The sequence below is a fragment of the Engystomops pustulosus genome, chromosome 9, assembly GCF_040894005.1.
Source record: "Engystomops pustulosus chromosome 9, aEngPut4.maternal, whole genome shotgun sequence".
NCBI classification, from domain to species: domain Eukaryota; kingdom Metazoa; phylum Chordata; class Amphibia; order Anura; family Leptodactylidae; genus Engystomops; species Engystomops pustulosus.
In genome coordinates this window covers 10,890,592-10,900,041 of record NC_092419.1, presented here as the reverse complement: position 1 = coordinate 10,900,041, position 9,450 = coordinate 10,890,592, and the positions used below count along the sequence as shown (strand labels likewise).

Genomic DNA, 9,450 nt, shown 5'->3' with positions numbered 1-9,450 from the left:
TGGTGTGATTTCTTGGAGCTCACTTTGTGGATTTTATTAGTAATTAGAGAACCTGAGGTTGTGTGAACAGGGGCAGAACTCGACGCTCTGTATTATGGGGACATTATGAATCTACATAACTTATGTGATTGTGATAAAATATTGGGTAGAAAATGTAGCATACTCACCAAATCAATATCAGGGCCAGCAGGACAACACAAACTAGTGCCAGGACGGTGGATCCAAGGACTGGGAAGAAAAAGACAAAATGGCGGATGAGACGTCATGTGGAAGCTTCACACATAGATCTTACACATCACTATGGACCCTCTATGGTTGTCATGGTGATGGAACACATTGGGGGAGATCTATGACACATTCTAAATGTGAAACTCACTGCAGTGACATAACTAAGAGAGGTAGGACCCCATAGCGCACTTCAGAATGGGGTCCCCATACACACAGGGGCACATTTACTAAGGGTCCGTTGGATGCATTTCCGTCGGGTTTCCCGAATTTTTCTGTTTTGTGCTGAATTGGTAAGTAAATGTGCCCCACAGTGTATACACAACCATATACACAGACACACATTTAGAGCATATACACATCATCACAAATACAGCATATTCCAGTGGTGGGGAACCTATGGCACTGGTGCCAGAGGCGACACTCGGAGCCCTCTCTGTGGGCACCCAGGCCATCACCCCAGCATGAAGTTCACCAGACAGTACTCAAAGAATCTGCCTGCAGAATCTTCCTACAATGATAGACGAATGTGCCCTCCTGCTTTCAGCTGCGTTGGTGTCTTTAGGAGGCTGAACGACTAAAAGTTGTCAAAGAACAAGGAGAAATAAATTACTGCTTAAATTGCTGCGCTGGCACTTTACAATAAATAAGTGGCTTTTGGTTGAAGTTTGGGGACTCAGGCTCTAAAAGGTTCGCCATCACTGGCATATTCACACCAAATACCCCAGATGCCGGGGCCCCCATAATACTGTGGGCCCCATAGCAGCTGCTATGGCTGCTGCCGCTGTAGTTACGCCCCTGACTCTCTGTGTTACCTATAGCAACCAATCACAGGGTACATTTCATTTATAAGGACTTCTCTATTGCTACATTGCCATGGGCAGTAAAGACAGTTCCATAAATTGCCCCCCCCCCCCCATTGCTTTGAGTCCAGATGTCTACAACAAGAGAACCCTTTGGACCTATAAAGGTGCAACACTCACTTATTTCCTTCTGGCTGGGGGGTCCCAGGGTGGTGATCGAGGGGGTCACTGCAGAAGAGAATAATAGACAATGGTTAGACTCTACATGATAGAAGATGCATCTTATACCCAACATAGCGGAGACATAGGAGACACCACTGATAGCTCCTCCCGCTTGTCCAGTACTGTCACTATATAGCAGATCCTTCACCTTCTGTGAGAGAGTCACATATGGGCAGCACAAATCTCTCCCCTGTACTAACAGTGTAAGATAAAGAAGCTCTGCAGCGGCTGTGGAACAGATCTATACAATACACACTGAAGCTGCTGCAGAACCTCTCCCTAAGATGGGGCATTACACGTCAATCAGTGGCTGACAAAGGAACCTACTACAAAAGTTATAAAAAAAATATTTCCAATGATTAACCCTTTGTAAAAGACAACCCCCCCCCCTTCCCGTTATACAGTAAACGTCCATTACCAGGTGATCTTTTGGGGAGGACCCTCCCCTCCACACCTGTGACGGTCAGTAAGAGCAGGAGCAGCAATCTCCAAAGCTTCATCGTCGCTGTCTAACAGACAACTGAACTGCCCCAGCACGTTCCCTCCTTATATAGGGCAGGAAGGGCATTGTGATGTCATCACCATTGTGATGTCATCATTTTATGCAAATTAGGTGTCTTGTGGGCGGAGCCTGAATGCATGCTGAGTATATAGTAAGTAATAAAAGGATGTTAATAAAAATACTTTACAGCGCCCCTAAAAATGGCTATGCTGACCACTTATCATTATTATCATTATTGGTATATATCGATCACCATTAAAGGGTTTTCCCCATGAAATAAAAGTCCTCAAATTTTAATCCACTAGTAATGTCTACACAATAAACTTAATTTTTCCTCCATTACTTTACAATTTTTCTCAGTGTTATTGCTGTTTTAGTTCCTATCACTAAGTGATGATCAGTGTAAGATTGTGAGCAGAAACTCTCTGAGCAGACACTTCATCATTCCTATGTGCTATGAGATACTGTGAGCTGACAATGTGCTTAGATGATCAGGGTACAGGGTTATCTACACTTTTAATTAGCTTCTGAAAAGAGATATAAGACAGATTAGAGATGAGAGATGATGAAATTCATGAGTTGGATATAAAACACAATGACACTCTCAGCTCTGCCAACTCACTTATAACACACACAGCGTCAGTACTGCTATATACCTCTCTCCTGGATTCTTTTTTAGGTACAAACCGGGGAGGGGCAAAAGAAACCACACGAGATCAACCCCCAACAATGGCAACTCGATCCCAGATAGGGACCCATCACCTTCCATTCACCAAATCCCATTTTGTCCTTCTTACAAACATGACACTTTTTCCCTTGACATGGATCTACAAAGGCTTAAAGCACACTTTTCAGACTTCCCCCACACAGATATCCCCATGAATTTTACAAACCAGACACATCCCAGTAACCTACAGAGCCTAGGTCTTAGAAACAAAAGCACATATATGCCCCCTAAGAACTCACATACAGTTGAGACCTTTATCTCACTCATTCAAAGGGATGCTACCCGATTCAGACATGACATCGACACCAATCACATGCATGCACCACACAACCTCTCTAGCAGTGATAAAACAGCTCTAGTTGATCTCAGGTCAAATAAAGAAATCGTTATCAATCCCGCTGATAAAGGGGGTGCAGTGGTGGTTCAGGACAGGAGTAAATACATCGATGAGATATGGTCCCAACTTAGTGACACTACTCTACTGTCTATAACAAACTAGATAGAAACCCGACTAATAGGATCACGATTACCATCAATATAGACAATATTAGACAAATACCCCACCCTGGGCATCATCGATTGGAGTACACGTAGATTCCTCACGAAAACCGACCCAATAATCCCGGTCATTTACACATTACCCAAGATCCACAAAAACCTGAACAATCCCCCTGGGCCGCCCAATTGTTGCATCCCCAGACTCAATTCTTTCACCACTATCAATTCTTTTAGAAAAAATTCTCACTCCACTTGTTAAAACTACCAAATCTTTTCTTTTTGGCACATCAGAATTCCTTAAACTTTTTAAAGACACCTTTGATGTAAATAGCCTAAATAAATCCATCAGGCACGACCGAGGCATGTCTGCTGTCAAAGACTACTTACCACAGATAAATACCCACAGCTCGAAATTAACTTTATCATGGACCCATTACAGTTGGTACTTACCGAAAAAAAATTTATGTTTCAGGACACCTTTTACGTTCAAAGACAGGGTACTGCTATGGCCTCATTCGTAGCCCCCCCCCCCCCCCCCATGGGAATACATATATGTCTGATTTTGAAGAAACCTTTATCTATCCTAATCCAACATTTTCTAAACATTGCCGTATTTGGAAAAGATACATAGACGATGTATTCTGTATACGGGAGGACACTGAAAACTCACTTTTAGACTTTCTACAACATCTCAACTCCATCCGATCAGAGCTCCAATTCACCATTCACTATGATCCCAACAAAATACAGTTTCTGGATACACTTAATAATAATAATTCATTATTTATATAGCGCACACAGATTACATAGCGCTGCACAAAACATACCAAATTGGTCCCTGTCCCCATGGAGCTCACAATCTAAACGACCTACCAGTATGTTTTGTAAATGTGGGAGGAAACTGGAGGACCCGGAGGAAACCCACACAAACATGGAGAGAACGTACAAACTCTTTGCAGATGTTGACCTGGGTGGGATTCGAACCCAAGACCCCAGTGCAGCAAGGCAGAAGTGCTACTCACTCAGCCACCGTGCCGCCTGACCCAATAAGAACAGCGATGGCACTTTGTGGACCGACCTATACACCAAACCTACAGACCGAAATAATCTACTCCACTTTTCCAGCTACCATCCTAAATCCACTAAACTTTCATTACCAGTTTAATAGGGTTGAACGTATTGTCAGCAGGCCAGAGCTAGTCAACACAAGATTAGAAGAAATGGAAACCAAATTTACCAATACCAATTACCAATTTAGATCGATATAGATCACGACAACCACGTCAGCAACAGAACAAGCCACCGCGCATCCCTTTTGTATATTCCTATCATCCATTCGCATACAAAATTCATCAATCCATTAGGAAACACTGGCCAATCTTACACAAGGGACATCCATCTGTGGTTGAATTCCTACACCCCCCCCCCCCAACGTGAAGGACAAATTGGTCAAAGCAGACATAGGTACAACCTCTAAGTTATCTCGACAGACTTTCTTACGTACACCCAAAAAGGGTACTTTCCCGCGCCGAAACTGTGCCCAATGCACCAATGTACGTGGAGGCGATTCTTTCACAGGTAGACGTTACCCCATCAGAGGATACTACACTTGTGGTACAGATTATTGCATTTACCTCATAAAATGCCCGTGTGGCCTTGGCTACATAGGCGAGACCACACATCAAATCCGCGACCGGATATCCAAACATAAGTCCACCATCGCCTGAACAATGCACTACTCCCTAGGCACTCCATAAACCTACTCACATTTCAGATTATCGAATAGATAGAGACACCAAGGAGAGGAGGGGATTGAGTTGCATTACTAAAAAAAGGTGAATCATATTGGATTCACACATTGCAAACGTTACAACCAGATGGACTCAACCGGAACTATAACATACAAAGCTTTTGTTGACCTTATATCCTATTCTTCCACTATCTAATGAGTTTATCCTTTACAGAGACGGTAAGGCAACCAAGATATGAATACCTGGACACCACGTCTAACCCTAATCCCCACGTGTTTTCCATTCTCCCTCTTTTATTTTGATACTAACCTTTTTCTTTGGCATATATGCTTACTATTTTATTTTTATTTTTCCATATTTGTCTGTAATTCATATTTTTGTAAATTTTTCCCATTTTATTTTCTCATTTTTTCCAATATTTTTCCAAATCTCTTTGACTGACATTACTGATTGCTTTGTAATACCTACTTTACTCTACAGCAATCCCATACCATCCTATGTCCTCTCCCCCTTCCCAATTCCTCCACCTGGCTATCCCATTGTACCATTTAAATTAGCCCCCTCATCCATTCACAACATTACTGGTACATTACATCTACATTGGATCACATGATTTCTTTATCACTGCCCCCTGTTAGGCACTATCCGATCCTCTTGTGCACATGCTCGCACATGCTTTCCAGTGGTGGAACGCAAACATTACAACTTCCGGTCGGCAACCGGAAGTACTCCGGCCCGAAACTGGAAGTCCCCTCCCACGTACACGACAGAGGGTTTTTAACCCATCAGAAGCACTAGGGCGCCAGCACCTCATTCCACAGAGCGGCTGCGACCGCCATCTCCACTCAACGGTGCCTCCATTGCTATATGCAATACCATAAGCCTACTATTCTGTACAAACTGGTGAGCTGCCTTTTTAATTTTACAGGTCACAATTTCTTGACTATACCTTATGGAATTTCATGTGTCTCGTGTCCGGAGGGCAATCTTATGGAGCGTGTCACCCATGATATTGGACAATTTCCTGGCAACACCAGGCCGATTTGCATTTCCATCCCTTGTGACTTCTACTAATTTACATGATACTATATTGACCTTGACATGTTTATGTACCATGCTATTAGGATCATGTTTCTTTATAGTTATATGATCTTGCTATCAGATTGGGTTTCTGAGCATTTTTGTATATATGTAAATAGACATTTTGATGTATAGATATTTTGGTGTATGGAACAATTTCTAACTCACATATACTGTACTTACAGAGTCTGATGAAGGTCAGTTGTTTGAAACGTCACGGTTGAAGTTTGTATAATAACAAAACCCAATTTCACAACTTAAACAGTGTGACTGGAATTCAGAAATTCCCTCCTGGATAAAGACCTTATCTGTCTGTAGCTTGTAGAGTAAGTCTCTGCACACTGCTGCTTGCCGGCAGGAAGTGCCTGTGTCTGAGCTGGTCTTGTAACACAGTGGGGGAGGGGCAGGATGCAGAGAGCACTTCAGTGTGCAGACAAGAGAAGCTATTCATGAAAAGAATTCGCCCTGTATGACCATAGTCAGAAGATTTACGGTCATATCCAGGAGCAAACAAAACTTTTAACACCAGGACTGATACAGACAGGTTGTAATTAAAACAGCACAAGAAGCCACTTGAGAATATATGTTTATTGTATATTTAACCCTTTGATCTTGTTTTTTTCTTCTCTCCGTTGTTGCCACAGTCTCCGGTCACAAAATGGCCTCTAATGGAGGTGAATGTGACCCAGCACTGGCTTGTATAGAAAAAAAATGCTGTTACACGGCAGATACATGCACACTTGGTTTGGCCAAAGCTCTATAATGTTCATTGTTGCTCTCATTCACTCTCGTCTAGACTACTGCAACTCCCTACTAATGGGTCTTCCACTCACTGACTCTCCAATGTATTCTTAATGCGGCAGCCAGGCATGCCTTTTACACCAAACACTACACAGATGCCTCCAGTTTGTGCCAGTCACTGCACTGGTTTCCTTCCGAATACAGTTTAAAAAAAATCACCCTCATCTAGAAAGCTTTCCATGATGCTGCACCTCCCTACCTCTCCTCTCTCATCTCAGTCTACCGCCCAACCCGTCCTTTTCGATCAGCCAGCGATCTTAGAATAATCTCTACCTTAATTCGAACCTCTCACTCACGTCTCCAGGACTTCTCCGGAGCTGCACCAATTCTCTGGAATGCCCTGCCCGGACTAGATTAATACTGTGAAAGAAACCGTGACGTTTTGAACCTCCTGAAGGCTACGCAAGGTCATTTAATTATGCTTTTTAGAGACTCCCAGAATGCACAGTCCCGAGAGGCGCAGCAAGTGATTTAAAGCTGCCCACACAACTTCCGGATAAGCCACAAACATGGGGTGCATGGATTGAGGTAAAAGACCAGCACAGGTTAAATTTTAAATTTAATTGCCTTATGGACACAGAAAGCAAACAATACACACTATGTACATACATAACCAGAGTACAAAATACAAAAGTAGCAAACCAAGTATTAGATTTATTGGAAGGGCACAAGTCACACATTTGCAGAGTATGGTACAAGGCTACATTCACACAGTGTATGCTGTGTCACAGCAGAGACGACGACGACGATGATGTAACAAGATTCACACTTAACATTAGCATCACACAGGAGTATAATCCTCAACTATGGCATGATAATATAAAACATAACTTTTACTATTAAGGTTAAAAAAGAAAACAACACCAAAGTAGATCATAGCATGAGAATACTCATCAAGAATAAAAAATAGAGGCTGACCAACAGCCAAAGTCAGTTTCTCTGTAAGATACAGCAATTGTCAAAGTTAGATGCAAACACAAACAGCATAAAGTATGTGAACTCAAATGGCCTAACCATGCATTTAGCCAGCCTATGAGGCAACCGTGGATCTCTGAGCAAACACATACAGCATCATAACTATAGACTCACAAATGGGAAAATAAGTAAACATATAAAATAAATATGGTCAGATCTCACCCATCCTGAAGTAGGACCAGACGAGGGTTGTAGACGATGGGTCTCAGGCACATCGAGGTCAGGATTAGGTAGATGCACTGCCCCTAGTGAGCCCTCAACTTAACTCACCCTAGTCCCCAGATATAGCTCCCGTCCTAACAAGGACAGTCCCAGGCGTTCCCTAGTCATAGACTCGCCCTAGTAGGCCCTGAAGGTGCTATAATTCAAAATAAGCGTTCCCTTAACGCTTATTTTGAATTATAGCACCTTCAGGGCCTACTAGGGCGAGTCTATGACTAGGGAACGCCTGGGACTGTCCTTGTTAGGACGGGAGCTATATCTGGGGACTAGGGTGAGTTAAGTTGAGGGCTCACTAGGGGCAGTGCATCTACCTAATCCTGACCTCGATGTGCCTGAGACCCATCGTCTACAACCCTCGTCTGGTCCTACTTCAGGATGGGTGAGATCTGACCATATTTATTTTATATGTTTACTTATTTTCCCATTTGTGAGTCTATAGTTATGATGCTGTATGTGTTTGCTCAGAGATCCACGGTTGCCTCATAGGCTGGCTAAATGCATGGTTAGGCCATTTGAGTTCACATACTTTATGCTGTTTGTGTTTGCATCTAACTTTGACAATTGCTGTATCTTACAGAGAAACTGACTTTGGCTGTTGGTCAGCCTCTATTTTTTATTCTTGATGAGTATTCTCATGCTATGATCTACTTTGGTGTTGTTTTCTTTTTTAACCTTAATAGTAAAAGTTATGTTTTATATGCCCTCACCTTTATACATATGCGTTAGATTGGGATGGTGAATCCAGTGGCCTCCTTGTTGGCAACTTGCGACATAGTAAATTAGGCCCGTGTTTTTGATGGCATGATAATACTACACTTGCACACCGCTCGCTCGCTCAATGATCCTAACTAAACACGCATGACGTTTCAATTATGGCAACGACCCAGTAAAAATTTGGGAAAGGTGTGGGGGGGATCACTGGCCCGTAGCTTTATTGAAATACAGAGACACAAGGGGATAACATAGGAAAGGGAACCTGCCAAGAGTCCACTTCCTAGTTTTTCCAATTTGCATAATATATGTGAAACCCACAGTCCTCTGCGAAGGTTCAAAACGGTTGCAAACTAGATGTTTTCCGGGCAGTGCTGTTGCTGGGATTCTCCATGAGGAAGGGGTTGAACTTCGTGGGTTGGCAAGCCGGCTCACAGCAGGGGGTCCATCAAGTCGGGTATAGCCTGACCTGCTCTTACTGGTTCTGTGCCAGGAAAACATAGTCTCTTGCTTGGCAGGACAGCGTCATCGTCGCCGCCGCCCTATGAACAAGCAGAGAGGGGAGGACTCCCACCTTAAGACGGGAGTTGGCCATCTTCCTCCGTTGTATGTAAGGGCGAGGCTTGCAACACACATTGAATTGTTAAATCGATTGAATTGTCCTTTGATTTGCATGGCGTGTAAGCCAGGATGATAGTGACACAAAACAGTCGGGTGCGGCGCGATCCCCAAAAAGTCGGGAAACCTAAAGAGAAGATTCGGCCGCGGGACCCTTAGTAAATGAGCCCCGATGTCTCTTGTTTGAAAATGAAGGGGGGGAATCAGCTCAGCCCTTTTGGAGCCGCCGTGGCTGCACAAGGTGTTAGTTTTGCCCTGGGACAGCACGCACAGGTTTTATTGTATTGCAGCCTGTGTTGGGTCTGATTAGCCTCA

At 43.4% G+C, this 9,450-nt stretch overlaps 1 long non-coding RNA gene across 1 annotated transcript; it reads right to left on the bottom strand.

Annotated features, from left to right (window-relative positions):
* Nucleotides 1-124: 124 nt before the first annotated feature.
* LOC140077241 (uncharacterized) lies at nucleotides 125-1,891 on the bottom strand. Its single transcript, XR_011849739.1, has 3 exons — nucleotides 1,669-1,891; nucleotides 1,209-1,256; nucleotides 125-228 (listed from the first exon to the last, which is right to left on the bottom strand). It is a non-coding gene; the product is annotated as an uncharacterized lncRNA (long non-coding RNA).
* Nucleotides 1,892-9,450: the final 7,559 nt, after the last annotated feature.